We start from the raw sequence: 15,158 nt of genomic DNA, 5'->3' as shown, positions 1-15,158 counted from the left end.
AATAAGAAACATTAGTTTTAAAATTCACACTATGTTCATGTCCTATGCATGAAGTGATCGCAATTTCATTATGCCTAATACTCCTGAATCTTGTACTTGGATGTTCCAGCCACTCGTATTAGTCATTTGAACCCAAATTATGGAATAATAAATATACGACAGGAATGATGAAAGAAAAATGGTTCACAACAAACAGCACATGACTGGTCGAAGCCTCTACTTTCGAATGGTATAGTTTAGAAACGTTGCCATGTTCTGAGATCGACAGAAGCCAATGAGACAGCTACGCGCTTTGCAACAACTCCATGCCGACGGAGAACAGCAAATACACTCTAAATCTGTTTTCTTGATCTCTTGTGGCGTGTAGTGTGGTGTCACCGCCGGTCACCACACTTGCTAGGTGGTAGCCTTTAAATCGGCCGCGGTCCGTTAGTATACGTCGGACCCGCGTGTCGCCACTATCAGTGATATCAGACCGAGCGCCGCCACACGGCAGGTCTAGTCTAGAGATACTCCCTAGCACTCGCCCCAGTTGTACAGCCGACTTTTCTAGCGATAGCTGACAATCTACATACGCTCTTATTTGCCGAGACGACAGTTTAAGATAGCCTTAAGCTACGTCATTTGCAAGAACCTAGCAAGGCGCCATATTCAGTTTCTTCAAGAATGTATTCTGCACAGATAATACTGTGAATCATGTACCGTCAAGAGCGACGTTCATCATTAAAGGACTAAAGTTAAGTATATGTCCGCTTTCTGAATTCTCATTCCTTGTCATGTTCCAGACCTCACGTCAGTATAGTTCTTCCCTCCTCAAGCCAGCCTGCGTGAGCTAAAACGCGTGTATTTCGGCCTCCACTAGTAACACGGTGTTGGCTCTTCTGCCAACACAACATGTAGTATTGTCATAAATGTCTCCTCGGGTAAGAGCAGTGATTCTGGACGAATCCTCATATGGCTAGAGGTCGTAACACGTAATGCACCTAGGAAAACTATCGAACATGAGACGAGGAACTGGCGGAATTAAAGCTGTGAGAGAGGCCGTGAGTCGCGCTTGGGTAGCTCAGATGGTAAAGCACTTGCCCGCGAAAGGCAAAGGCCCCAAGTTCGAGCCTCGATCCGGCACACAGGTTCAAACTGCCAGGAAGTTCCGTTACTATCGAAAAGCATCGTTTTGGTGATCCAGGCCTTATGGTGAGGGTTAAGGCATAATGTTGCGTGAGAGTGCTCACATCCAAATATTTGAACACAGAGCACTTATCGGACAACGTTAATGTGACACTGTACTCGCTCCCCATGTGCGTCTATTCTGGGGTGCATTTGGCCCTGACTTTACTTTTGTGGATGACAATTCGCGACCGCATCGCACAGCGGTGTTAGAGGAACTCTTGGACATGGAGATGTTCGGCGAAGGGACCAGCTTGTCCGTTCCCCCGTCTTAAATCCCACTGCGCAAATGTGAGATGCGTTGGGAAGCATACTGCGGCGCGTCCATATGCACCAACGACCATGCAGCAGTTGTCAACCCCAAGGGTGGAGGAATGGAGCTCCCTACCGAACTCCATTGCAGAGGATGCATTGTTTTCCGTGGTTATCAAGCATCTTGTTAAAAACAATGGGCCGCCGCTTGTAGTTTCCAGGGGAACAACGTAAATCGCGGTGAATTCAGTGTAACTATTGTCTTTGAATTATTGTCTTGATCCCACAACAAGCAGGCTTCAGACAGGGCAAATGCTGCACGTCACAGGTGCTAAAATTAACGCAACACATAGAGGATGGGTTCGAGAACAGGAAGATCACCGGGGCTGTCTTCCTAGACCTATCAGCAGCCTACGACACAGTCAACCACCGACTGCTCCCGGGGAAAACATACGCGATGAATAAGGACTACAGACTAACCTTACTGATTGGAAACCTACTCCAGAATCGAAGATTCTTGGTGGAGGAAACAGAAAAATGGCCTCCCCCAAGGAAGCGTACTGGCCCCAACACTTTTTAATATATATACACTAATGACCAGCCCCTCCCCCAAGGCACCGAAAGCTTCATATACGCAGATGACTGCGCCATTACCGCTCAAGCAGACAGCTTTGAAACTGTTGAACCGAATCTGTCAGAAGCCCTCGAACAGCTTGCCACCTACTATAAGGGAAACCATCTCAAACCCAAACCAGGGAAAACACAAACCTGCGCCTTCCACCTAAAGAACAGACAATCTGCAAGAAGACTACAACTTAACTGGGAAGGAGTGCCCCTGGTAAATTGCGAAACACCAAAATACTTAGGCGTCACCTTGCATACAGCACCCACCTATAAAAAGCACTGCATGAACACTAAACACAAAGTAGCCGCGAGAAACAACATTGTGCGCAAACTAACGGGTACTACATGGAGGGCACAGCCTGGAATAGTGAGAACCACAGCTCTTGCTTAGTGCTATTCAACAGCGGAGTACGCGTGCTCAGTGTGGTACAATTCTAGCCACGGCAAGCAAGTGGACATACAGCTTAATGAAACCTGCCGCATCATCGCAGGCTGTCTGATACCAACCCCGACTAATAAATTGTACTGCCTGGCAAGCGTGGCCCCACCGGATATTAGAAGGAAAGTAGCGGCCAGGAAGGAAAAGACAGAGGGCGTTGACCTCACCTGCCCACCCGCTGTACACAGCAGAAAACATCGTCGGGACACCGCAGCAAGTGAGGCTGGCAATGTGGAGAGAAGAAAACGCGCACCTTGGGGAATGGTTAGTCCCAAACGAAGAACTCCCTCCCAGCCATATGGAAGGATGGACGACATGGAAATCTCTTAATAGGCTGCGCTCTGGTGTCACTCGATCCAAAGAGAATATGCGCAAATGGGGCCTCTCAAATGAACCGGCGCTGTGTTTCTGTGGACACACTCAAACCACCATCCACCTCACGCAGTGTGTGCTGTGCCCGAGCACCTGCACCATAAAGAATTTGATGCATGCCACCCCGGAAGCGTTGGACGTGACCAGGTTCTGTTCCAAGACTTCATAAAATAAAAAAAAACTACTTGACCCTGCTTATATATCTGTATACTTTTATACTCTTTTTGTATTTGTTATATACTTGATATGTATTTGTTAATCATTCTGATTTTATGTAAGATGCTTCTGACACGATTAAATAAAATTAAATAAATTGTCTTTGAATAGACGTGTCACTTCTGCTCGTCTCACTGCGTATTTCTTTCAGTTATCTTCTGTACTGTTCTGTATCAGTTCTTGGTCCAAGTTTTATCGAGCTATGTTTCTGGACACTGACAAATCATACGAAAGTTACTTTCGTCATTAAGGTTTGCAGACCTGTGTATATTAATCCACTAGCCACTCGATCGTCGTGACATCTCTTTTTCTGAAATTTTATCTTGAAACGTTAGTTATTTTAAACCAAAAGTTTGTTGGAAACTCAGCCTTTTCGGGGAGGGTACATTTATCTATAGGGGAGGATATTACCTAAAATCGCATTAGTACACAGTCATGTATGAATAAACCATCAGCCTGGTTTACGGCTGGTAACTAGCTTAAACACAGAGAAATCTCTACGTTGCGAGTAACCGGGCTTTTAATTCCTGGTAAGGTACTGAAATGAAAGTGAAAAACTACGATAGTGCTTACAAAGCGCTTGTACGGAGTATGTTGCATTAGTACTCGAGTTAGCCGAAAGGCGATAGCACACGGAAAAAATTTAGTAAACCAGAATGACTTCAGGTTTGTTTCAGGGTACAGAGGAAGCAAGTATTGAAAAAGCAAGACCTAAGGAAGTCGTCTAATAGTTCGCGAAAAGCTACTTAGGAAATTACGTAACGATTTTCTGGCCAGAGACTACGTGATTTACAGGCAAAGCGTGCCCGGAAACCGAGAAGCTGCAGTATCGAATCCCGATCGGGTCAAGGAAATTTTCAGTTTGCCTTTAACCTCTGAACAATGTGGAGTCGGCAGGAACGACACGTCGCTCGCATTCCACGTTACGATGCAGGGTTCCTCGCTTAGATAACTGGGGACGGTTAGTGACCCGCAAAGTCATCTTCAACTTTTGTAGTCCTGTCTTCCTCAGCTGCGTGTACGGTATATTGATAATTTTCACTTTCTGGACCGTCAGACTAAAACTGAATGACACACAATTTTCGTGCCGTAGGCATGACATGCAGGGATTTTAAAACACGGTACAAAGAACATTTCAAGTATTGGAAATACGAAACAAACCATTCCACATTTGCAGAACACTTAAAACATATTAACTACCATTCTAAAAACATGGAACAAGAACTGAAAATAATGAGAATAAACAACCATGACGAATACCTTATACAAATGCAGGAATACTTCCACATTCAGAAAGTCATCGCAGAAAACAAACATATGATAAATGAGCACACACACATCAGTACAGTTCAAGGAACGGCACCAAAAATGGGCCAGACACATATGTAGAAAATCGTCCACGCAACCTGTAAGTAGAATTTAAAATATAACTACACCATAGCAAAACCCAACTACCAGAACTGTTTACAACCTATAGGTCCATTGCCCCAAAATGTAAACTAAATAGTAAAAATTTGTGCATATTTCAGGTCACTGAAAATGCCTTGCAGAGAATAAAGGCGAAACACGCATGGCACGGAAATTGTTTCATTCAGTTGTATTCAGACGGTCCATAAGATAAAAATTATCAATATACCGTAATATCATGGGCATTCAATTGAATGACTTGCACCTAGCCATTGAGCCACACGAAATAATAATAATAATAATAACAATAATCTATTATTATTATTATTATTATACGAACAGCGAAAACAATATATCAGTAATAAACGTAGTACTATAGTACCACTTCTTACTAATTATTTTCCTAGGAATTCAAGAAATGTAAATGTAAATTATCTGTACACGATGAAGAAAATATTTCTCCCCATCCCCCCCTCTTGTATCGAATTTTAGTGTGCCTGGAGCGTGTGACAACACCTCTCATTACCCGCGACTCGGGGCAGGCTCCGAAAAATTTAACAACAATAAAAGGGCTTCACTACACCAATATTTACGTTCACTAACAGTATTTCGTGAAGAGCGTTCGCAACCGAACACTGGCGAAAGTTCCAGAAGATCTGGGAGGACTGAAAACCGGCACATAGTGGTCAGAAAGCAGCTATCACTTGAGGAGAATAACGTCAGCCAATTACGTGAACATAGGGCGGACGCGACGTCTGAAAGCAATTAACGGAAATCGGAAGACGGAAAGCACAGTAACTTCCCCCCCCCCCCCGCCCCGTCCGGGCAGGAAGCCTTCTCCGGCTATGGAATAGAAGGCCTGGCAGACCCGTTTAAATGCACAGTTCAATCAGTCAGCCACAGGGCGCACTACTCCCGTTAAACGCACTCGCTTAATCACTTACAGCAAACAGGACCTTCGTTCCCGATACAAGAGTACACATCCAATACCATGTACCCTGACAAGAAGTTACTCGTATAAGACTGTTAACTTACAGGAGCGCGTTCATTACGACTTTGAAACGTTGTTCTATACTTGTCGACAAATATCTGAGTCTTGGGATCACGACAAACTTGCTACTGATGCGGCGGTTTAACTATAAAACCGAAATTAACGTTACTCAAACTGTGCAGCAGCATTGTTGTCCGCAGTAATTTATCTAAGAGGAGAAAAGAATCTAAAATTTCCATTTTTGATACAAATGATTCGGTGAATTTGAAGATGTATTGTGCCCCAAGAACTGAATCTGCAAGAAGTGCACTACACTTATTGCATCATAAATGATTGTTAGTTATCCACTCAATAATTTTTGAACGTAAATTACATTCATGCACAAAAAGTAAGCTTATCTCATAAACAAATGATTGGCACCATCATCTTTGAGTTAATGATCTCAACATAAGATATATTCCACTCGCATACGAACAACATTAGTCTGGCACTCAAAATTGGAAATCGGAAATACTACTCAGGACGAGAGAAGAAATACTGCTAGGTATCAGCAGAAACTGCATTTAGCTGGTCTGCTTTAAACTGGAGGATTAAGAAATAAATCTTTAAGTATCACTTACACTGCTTTGCTATAATCTATTACGCTTTGTTTGCTTGCAATACTTTACATCGAATGGTGGGAAAACGGACCTAGCACTGAACCAAGACGGTGCGTTTCCTCAATCTATGATTGTGTTGCCATGCCAACTGGGTTGCGGAGTTCCTAACTCTTGCTAAGTTCCGAACTTCATGTTCCTCTGTGCAGCGTTCCATGAAATTTGAGAAGACAGCACACTCTTAGTGTACACAATTTTTCGAACTTTGATTTTCACACTTTTCACCCCTTTAGTAGAGCACAAAATACTATTCCTCTTGCTGACTTGCTTCTTGCTTGGAGTCTACCAAAATTAATTTGTTTTTAAAACTCAAAACAGTCTCGCCAAACCACCACAGGTTCTGTTCGCGCACGCAGAAAGGTAAACTACTGTTGTCATTTTAAGTTGTGCACCAGGGAGAGGGGAGCATCATTGTGGGGAATAGGGCCGGACGTTGGCTAGCTATACTGCAGCAATGTTCATTTGGAACTGATAGACGAGGAATACGACTGCCCTGGACATTTCGACACTGTCGTAAAGGCTCATATTTGTCTTGTCTATGGCCGTGCAACGGAAATAGCTTAATTTATCTTGAACAGCCTCACTGATACATAGTACTTGTTAAATATGCATTATGCATTATTTCCTGTCGCTCTCTGCAATGGCTAACTCTGTAGAATAAAAGATAATTATTACTAGCCTCCTGATCCCTCTCGCGGATTTCAGACCAACTAGTTTCGCCCCACCACGGACTCATTACGTAAAATTTCCCCAGAAATCATGGAACACGTCAATCCAATCTTATAATCTCCAAGTTTTAAAGAACGTTTCTTCCTGGTAATTTCCTGTATTGGAATACCAAAGCCTGAAGGCTCGAGAACGTCATTGTTAAGTACAGAGACCTAAGTGTTGTACTATACTTCAATCAGAATGACGAACTTAATGACACATTCAAGCCGAATCCGACACGTATGACAGCGACGTCGTCGATTCGTTGGGACACGCTTGTGCAGTGTGGCTGTGGCGTTGCGACAGTACGTCACTTAAGACCATTGCATCGTCCGAGAAACGATGCACGAAACGAAAAAGAACCATAAAAGTTTTAGTAGCTGACAGTAAGTCGGCATCCGTTTGTGCTACACGCCAGTTAACATTGTACTGTGATACGGCAAAAGTGAAAAGAACCGGCGGCGCAGAAAGCTCATTCTGTTGACACCACTTAAATAAGGCACTGCAACCAGCCATACTTTCTGATGAGTGCTTTATTTCGCCGGAATTAGATTAGGGCGTAAGCATAACACTACCCGCGTCGAAGATGTTTGTCTTTCGAGAATCATGCGCCATGTATCTCGTCGTAGTTCTTTCAGCTGCTCCTGCTACCGACGAGAAAGTCACCGTTGTAAGTTACGTAAACTTTCAATCTAGTGCACAATCCACTGCATAGTGAAAAGTTCACTGATTGTAATTTCTGTCACATCTAAAATTTTAAAACTTATCTATGTCGATACAAGACACACACGGTCATCTCAAGTTTGCTCTTGCAATAGTACGTTTCGTGATGAAGTTGTAATGTTCTGTCCGTAGTAGGAATGGTTGACAGAAGTATCACGAGATCCATGGCGTAACATTTGCGGCTAACATCTCTCTTTGATCCGACTAGTGCGTTAACAGAAGTAGATCAGGCATCAAGGTGTTCTAGGCACTGTACAATTGGCTATTTATGCTCTCGACTGCCTGCGATCTGTGAACTGAGACAGCTGATGAGTGATCTTACAATTTTAACAAGGAATGCGGAGTGTGATATAACTTTACATTGTCTATACGAGCAAAACTCAACGGTAGTAAAAGTTACGACAAGAGATAGAAAAAATCGGTAGACAGTCCGGTGACGTCGCAGAAGTCTTTAGATTTGTAAGCTACCGTGATCCTTACATGATTTAATACAATAAGTTCTCGCTGTCTGATCATAGGAAGAATGAGGAATGAATATGCTGAATTAACACAGCAAAGGCGGTCAACAATTTCAGTGCGAATTGTGGAGCAGTGGTTTCTACTGTTCTGTTCGACAGGGCATCGACATTTGCGTCCAGGTAGGCACGGAGTGAGAGCTTACGCTGGGCTTGCATTAAAAGGAGTGAACACTCCGCGGCGCACAATGGCCGACAGGTCAGCCATAAATAATTTCGTGGGGCGTAAAGAGAGGATGCGTGTTTAACGCTGCGGCAGGCTAGCCGTGTACATAACAATGTCGACAGGCTTACGAAAGAGGGAGGAAAATGATGATAATAGCATGATAAATTACTGCCTCTTCCGTGAACTGGTGACTATTCGCAGAATAAACACGCAAAACTTCACTCTCTGTGATAATTTAGTTTTTACGTGTAAAAAAAGCACACAGGGACTTATTTCGTTTTTCCTTTTACTCGAAATTCATTTTCTAAATGAAATATTTTGTCGCGTGCATAGTTAGCAAAATTGAAAACTACAAACATACATGTTGCATTTGCCAGTGGCGAGGTCGTAAGATAAAACTATTTTGGAAGTGACTTTGACCGGGCCAACCGTGATATTAAAGACTGCCGCTGAAATGCAGTTTCACAGCCGTTGCCAACTAGCATAGGGAAAATGTTTGTATCGTGCACTACTTTAAAAAATGACAAGGCGCTAAAAATAAAATAAAAAGCACTGACTACACTCGCTCGTTTGCGTATCACGAATTGTCGAAAACATACCTAATCCAACTATCTTGCCCGCTACGGTCGCAGGTTCGAATCCTGCCTCGGGCATGGATGTGTGTGATGTCCTTAGGTTAGTTAGGTTTAAGTAGTTCTAAGTTCTAGTGGACTGATGACCTCAGACGTTAAGTCACATAGTGCTCAGAGCCATTTGAACCAACTATCATACCATTTTCGTAAATATTTGAGTAATACAGCTACGAGCTTACATAAATGCGCGACGTACTTGTAAACCATTTCTTGGACTTTCGAATGGGTACCTGTTAAGTGACTGGTGAGCACAGCAACGTGCGGAACGACTTGTGGAAGGACGGCTGTATTTTTCTGAACAATACCGGAAGCCTTCCGCATCACAACGCTGATCCATATTCAAATGTCTGTGAAACAGCATTTATGAATATGAACGCGTATAGTCCCGACAGGCAATGGAAGACCTCGTAGTGGGGGTTTCGTGCCCGTCCCGAAAGCTCCTTGCAGCCGGCGACGGGGGAAAAAGGCAAGCGAAACAAGCGTGGCTTTTCCATTCGCTCGGCAAGTGCGGGAGGGGAAGGGCAGGGAGAGGTCCGAAAAACGCGTCGCATTTGAAAAGCAACGGGCACAGCGCAGGCGGGAGGCGGGGGAGAGCTGAAAGCTAGCTACAGCGTAACGTGGCGGGAAACTACATTTGCGGGGCTCACGGCTGGATCTGGCTGGGTGGCTGTTTTACGGCGGCACGTCGCGCCGCGCCGCGAGCCTCTAAGCCTGTAAACTAGATCGATACGCGATCCTGCAAGCGGCCGCCGTCTTTACGACTCGGCACGTGCGCGTCTGGCGGAAAGGCTCAATCCTCGGTCCCCACCGTCACCTTCATTTACTGCCACGCTCCCTGTAGGCGAACGCACTGCGACTTAGTTTCGTCTTCTTCGTACCCTAACCATTCCTTCCTCTGATCCGAGTGCATCAAACGACTTCGGGGCCATTAAATTTTCGTTGACTACCGATTTTATTGTACAAGGAGTGATGGCTCAACACATCTAATTCTTAAAGACGTGAAATGTCAATATTCGATGGTGGCGGTAGTGATGGTGATCGACTGTTACGAATTAGCTTTACGTAAACTTAAAAACTGGCGAAGAATGGAAACACGTTTCGCTAGGACATTGATTCAGATGTCATTGTGAAGAGCTTGTGCAAAAACTTATATGGGACTCAAAGATAGGCATTAAAAATATTCACTGGAATGTACATGGAAGTCAATACTAGATTGATTGCTACAAATTGGTCATATATGTCGTCTTATTTAAGTCGTAAATATTCTCCGAATTATACCAAACTCGAGTAAAGGGAAAACTCTAGTTGAATGGGAACAAAAGCTTATGAAGTCCACATCCGAGCGAACACGAGAGCTAGTACTGTCGAAAAGGAGCGCAAAGCGATTACATAGATACCCCATCGGGCGCACGGCGACCACCAACAGTCCCTAGTTGTTGTTTATCTGTACTCTAACCAGTATCCTATTCTGTGTAACCATCGTATTAAGAAGATTGATGGTTAAATTACATATTAATACGCAACATTTATGATTTTATCCCGACGTTTTCACGAACAATTTATGGCCCAGGCACATTTTTAACTTTGAGATCAACTTAGAGGATCATGAGATGCCGGTCTGATGACGTGTCATACTCTGCCATATAGCGTCGTTTGAAAGCTGCCTGGAGGAACATGAGGTCGGCACGCCACTCTCACGGTCGTTGTCGGCTTTCTAGACCTAGGACTGTTTGTCATTCAAGCAGCGACTGAACTGGCCTCTGACGCTGAGTGCACACCTTTCCAGTCCTGTATCAAGGAAAAATCTCGAGCAATACCGGGAGTTGAATCCATGCCCTGCATGGCAGTCGTACGAGCTGAAAGCTCTGTAACGGGGGCTAAGTCGGAGTGGAAATAACACGGCAGTACGGGGAACTGAATACGCGTCCTCCACGGCAGTCTAGCATGCTGACGTACAATTACGGAAGCGACCACCATTTGTATAATAAAGTAAACAGGGAATCCAGCTGCACTGATTTAGACTCCCAATCGATCACCAGGAACGCCACAACCACGCCAGCTGCTTTAAGAGTGTTCTTGGTGGCACAGTCAGCAAATACGGAATCTAACCCAATTAAAATGAGCGGAGAGAAGCACTAAACGCCGCATACGAGTTTATTGCCGCCGATTATTTGTCGCGGCACTCGGGTAGTTGCAATGACTGACGAACAACCGGAGTGGACGTAGGCAAATTCATTTTATTCCGAGTCGAGTACAAAAAGCCAGAGACAAAACGAGAGGAGAGTGGTCGCAGAAAAAAAAAAACTGTGCTGTCACACGGAGACAAAGCGAAAGAGACTAGGTGGGGGGGCGGAGAGTGGGCGCCGACCAAACAGCAACAAACGCTCTCGCTTCATTATTGATGTGCTGGCGTATTTCCATACCAGAAACGAAATCCCTCTTCGTTCAGTTTATCAAAAAACGCTTATTAAACAATAGTCACATAGGTACAGTGACGCGTCGCTACAATTCCTCCAACGACCGACGTCAGCCGAACAGTTACAATTACTATGCTAGTACGTGCGCGGTCTCAATGCAACCGATCTCAATGCCCCATGGCCCAAACGAACAGACTTTGGGCAGATATATTTAATTCCTTTGGCCTAATAGGGTGACGCCCCCCTCATGCAAAATATGGATTGCAAGAAACTTAATAGCTGGGCGTTCGTTCAATAAGTAAAAGAAAACATTTTTTTCTGAAAATAGGTTGGTTTCATTCAGGATTCTAATACTGAATGTAGCATTACCTCTGTTGAAAGCGAGGGCCTTACGCCATCTTGCTGGAATGTCTTGTATGCCCGCACGATACCACTCTATTGGTTGACGTCGGTGCCTACGTCTTCCCGCATCGATAAGTTGCCCACCATCCACTACTGTTACCCGCAGAGGGCATCTTCTTTGACCCAAACATCTATCACCTAGTGAGGGTGTGCCTGCACGTCACAACACTGCAGGTGTGCGGCCGGCCGGCAAGCGGGAGATCGGACAAGTGTGTACTACCTTCTTCCGATGATGACAGACGCTTCGCCAACGACTCACTGTGCTTTTGTTCACTGCGAGGTCTCCGTAGACATTCTGCAAACGCTTCTGAATATCTTGCGATGCCCTGCTCTTCCGCCAAGACAAACTCTATGACATGTCTGCTTGGAACGCAGCTCCGTTACAGACGCCATTCTGAACGCTATGTATGGCGCCGCCACGTATCGGAGCTTCATGAAACTACTGTGCCTGACCGCGAAAAACAATGTGTTGCATTACAATAGTGAACGGCCTTGGTACAATAAAGGAGTTTGCGACATCTCATAGATGAAATATTACATCTCGGAATCATTTGCACAATTTGAATCGATAATTTTGTAACAAAATTTTTCTCATTCCATAGTCATTTTAAATCTGCAACATTATTTCTTTATTAACGATGAAATGTGTGTTAACCGCAGGTATCGTAAATTATTCGCTTGAAACTAACTGGCTGCATACACTGAAGGATGCAGATTTGACCCTGTTCGTTGTATTACTTCATCACGCTTAGTGTGGGATGCTCTACTGTGTAGTATTCTAGTACAATTGAAATTAACAACAAATACAGCAACGTCAATTTTTTGAACAATGTATTAAACAGAATTAATAAAGTCACAGTATGGTTATGATCAGCCTCTCTTAGGCTAAAACGAATTTTCTGAAGTTGTACTGCTTTTCATTCTCATCACCAATCATCTTGCGCACGTACAGAAAATTTCTATCTTCATTCTCATATATTCGTAAATCTTATCTGTTTATTCCAGTAAGGAAGACCAAAGTGTTTGGTATTCGCCACGTTCTTCTCGGCACAGATGTAACTCAAACCCATTTGTCGGCGTCGTTTTAATAGCACAGATCATAATGCAGCACAAATCTCTGAGCATAGAATCGTCGCGGCATCCATTCCACCAAAAGCTAACCTAGATCGCACGGTTTTTGGTGAAACAGTAGGCCGATGTTAGCGGGCGACCTCCGGCGACAGCGCCTTTCCACCACTGTCGTTATCACTATGACCACAACTTTCGATAGGCATGCGTGATCGATTTTTCGGTCATCCGACTTTACTCGACCGATAATGGAAGTCAGTGTCCATTCAACTTCTCTAAATCTGGCGAGAACAGATCGAGCGCATAATCGATTTATAAATCTGTTGGGTGTGAAACTTGCACAATGAGGAAGACCGAAATGAAACTATCAGGGGCCTCTGAAAAGTGATGTTACAGATGCAACGAATCGACGAGAAAAAATACTAATAATGATCGTGATGAATCGACGAGATAGAGCATTACATATTACCACACGAGTCGTTGCTGGAAGCTATGTGAAGGGATGGTGGACGGAAAAAAAAAAGTAGATGCAAGGCAGATCTTCGAAGACGTATGATGCAGCAGTTCTGTTGAAATGACGGCGATGTAATGCAGATTCGCATCAAACCAAACTTAGGGTTGGTAACCAAAACACATACAATAGCTCATAAACATGGATGTGATTGCAATCTACGTACTCATATAAAACAGAGTCAGAAGAAAGGGGGGATAAAATGTTCAATTAGCTTGAGAGTGAAAGGCTAATTCGGACGTCTTATGAAGAATTGAGATCACGCTTGTCGAGATTTCGAAACTACACTAGACTGTCGGTCAACGGTTTTGAAAGTGTCCTTGAAATTATTTAACATAGTATTATGTATCAGAAGGTGGTTTTTCATTCTACTTTAAGTATTGAAAAGCTTTTAGTTTACTCTAAGTACATACATGAAATGAAACACTCCCAATCTTACAAAGCTACATTTAATTTATTTGAAATTTGGAACACAAAGCGACAAGGCCGATTTATCATGCTTTTTGGCGTTTCTTCACAAAACGTATTTCAGTTAGTGGTATATTTTGTCTCTTGCTATAGATGTTACTATCGGCCAAGTTTTTGATCATACGTGCGCGTGCTTCTATGTAACACAATATTGTCGTAGCAAAACGCTAGGGTAGTTTTATGAATCACTTGCTACCAAAGTCGCATGAAATATGGCTCAAATGCGACGTCACAGTGTGTAAGGGCAAGGAACAGTGTAACAAAGCAGGTATTGTGCACGCCACCTTCACTGCTGCATCCGTCTACGGTTTGTCCAGATCTGCGAAGTGTCCTGATGCAATACGGTATTTACCCTAGGGCGTTGTAGACGAATGACGGTATCTTCGATGTTCTCGGCTGCTTTATACGCCGAGACTCGGCTGGCTTGCAGATCTCCAAGGGACTCTGAGGGAAAGCGTAATTTTATGGCTGGAGTACGTCTTATCAGCAAGAGAGCACGTTCTTCGGTATCATACTCAGTGAATCCGTTGATCTCGAGGTCTCTGAGTACGATTCTAACTAAACATGACTGTATTAAAGTAATACATCACGACCTTGTATGAAGAAACAATTCAACTAATTTTGAGAAATCGCCATAAAAACGATTCACAACGTTCGGACGGTGACCTGAAACCGCTTATGGGTCGAAATCACTCGACACAAGTACCGTCTATCTCATGAGATAAGATTAGATTCAACTGGTCTAAGGTCTCTGTAGCGCGTTGACTTTAACAGCAGACATAGATAATGAAAGAACTGTTTTTGAATTAAAATATTTCACCACTTGCTATAATTTAGGATTTGCGCTACTTCGTACTTTCACTTGTTATGCAAATCGAAAAGTGGGCATCCATTAAAGCAAAAGAAGCGTTTTTCCTATTATTTAACCTTCTCATCCAACTGTTGCTCAGCAAAGCTTGGTTTAGTAATTCATGGCTTAACAGAACCGAGTTATGTAGTGCCACATGAAACATATATATCTAGACACAACTCACGTTTTTTATTGTTTCTTTTTTTATTTAGGAAGCATGTGAAATAATACCCTCAGATTTCAAGAAGAAAGTAATGATTACAAAGACGGTATGTGCCGACAGGTATTTTATTATTCCACCAGTTTAATAAGTCATCGTTTACTGAAGTAATTTCTGTCGGGGATATAGATATACTTTCCGCAAACAAGGATAAAAGATTTCACAACGTATATCACAGAAACGTGCTTCGACCTTCGAATTCGCCAAGACTGTAAGATAAATTTTGCTGCAGGTTCCCCTCCTGACAAGTCGGCAGACATTGCCTCACTGTGCACTGAATCAGAAAGATAAGAATGCTGCCGTGGCAAAAAGAATACAAGAATCGACCGCAAAAGAAGGGAGCTGAAGAGACCA

At 43.5% G+C, this 15,158-nt stretch overlaps 1 protein-coding gene across 1 annotated transcript in view; it reads right to left on the bottom strand.

Moving 5' to 3' along the window:
* Positions 1 to 15,158, bottom strand: part of LOC124620060 (KH domain-containing, RNA-binding, signal transduction-associated protein 3-like) — a 537,488-nt gene that overhangs the window by 483,051 nt on the left and 39,279 nt on the right. The gene's annotated exons all lie outside the window — the stretch shown is intronic.

Source organism: Schistocerca americana, chromosome 6 (genome assembly GCF_021461395.2).
Source record: "Schistocerca americana isolate TAMUIC-IGC-003095 chromosome 6, iqSchAmer2.1, whole genome shotgun sequence".
Lineage (NCBI taxonomy): Eukaryota > Metazoa > Arthropoda > Insecta > Orthoptera > Acrididae > Schistocerca > Schistocerca americana.
The sequence above is the reverse complement of the archived record's forward strand: the minus strand, read 5'-3'. Positions and strand labels throughout refer to the sequence as shown.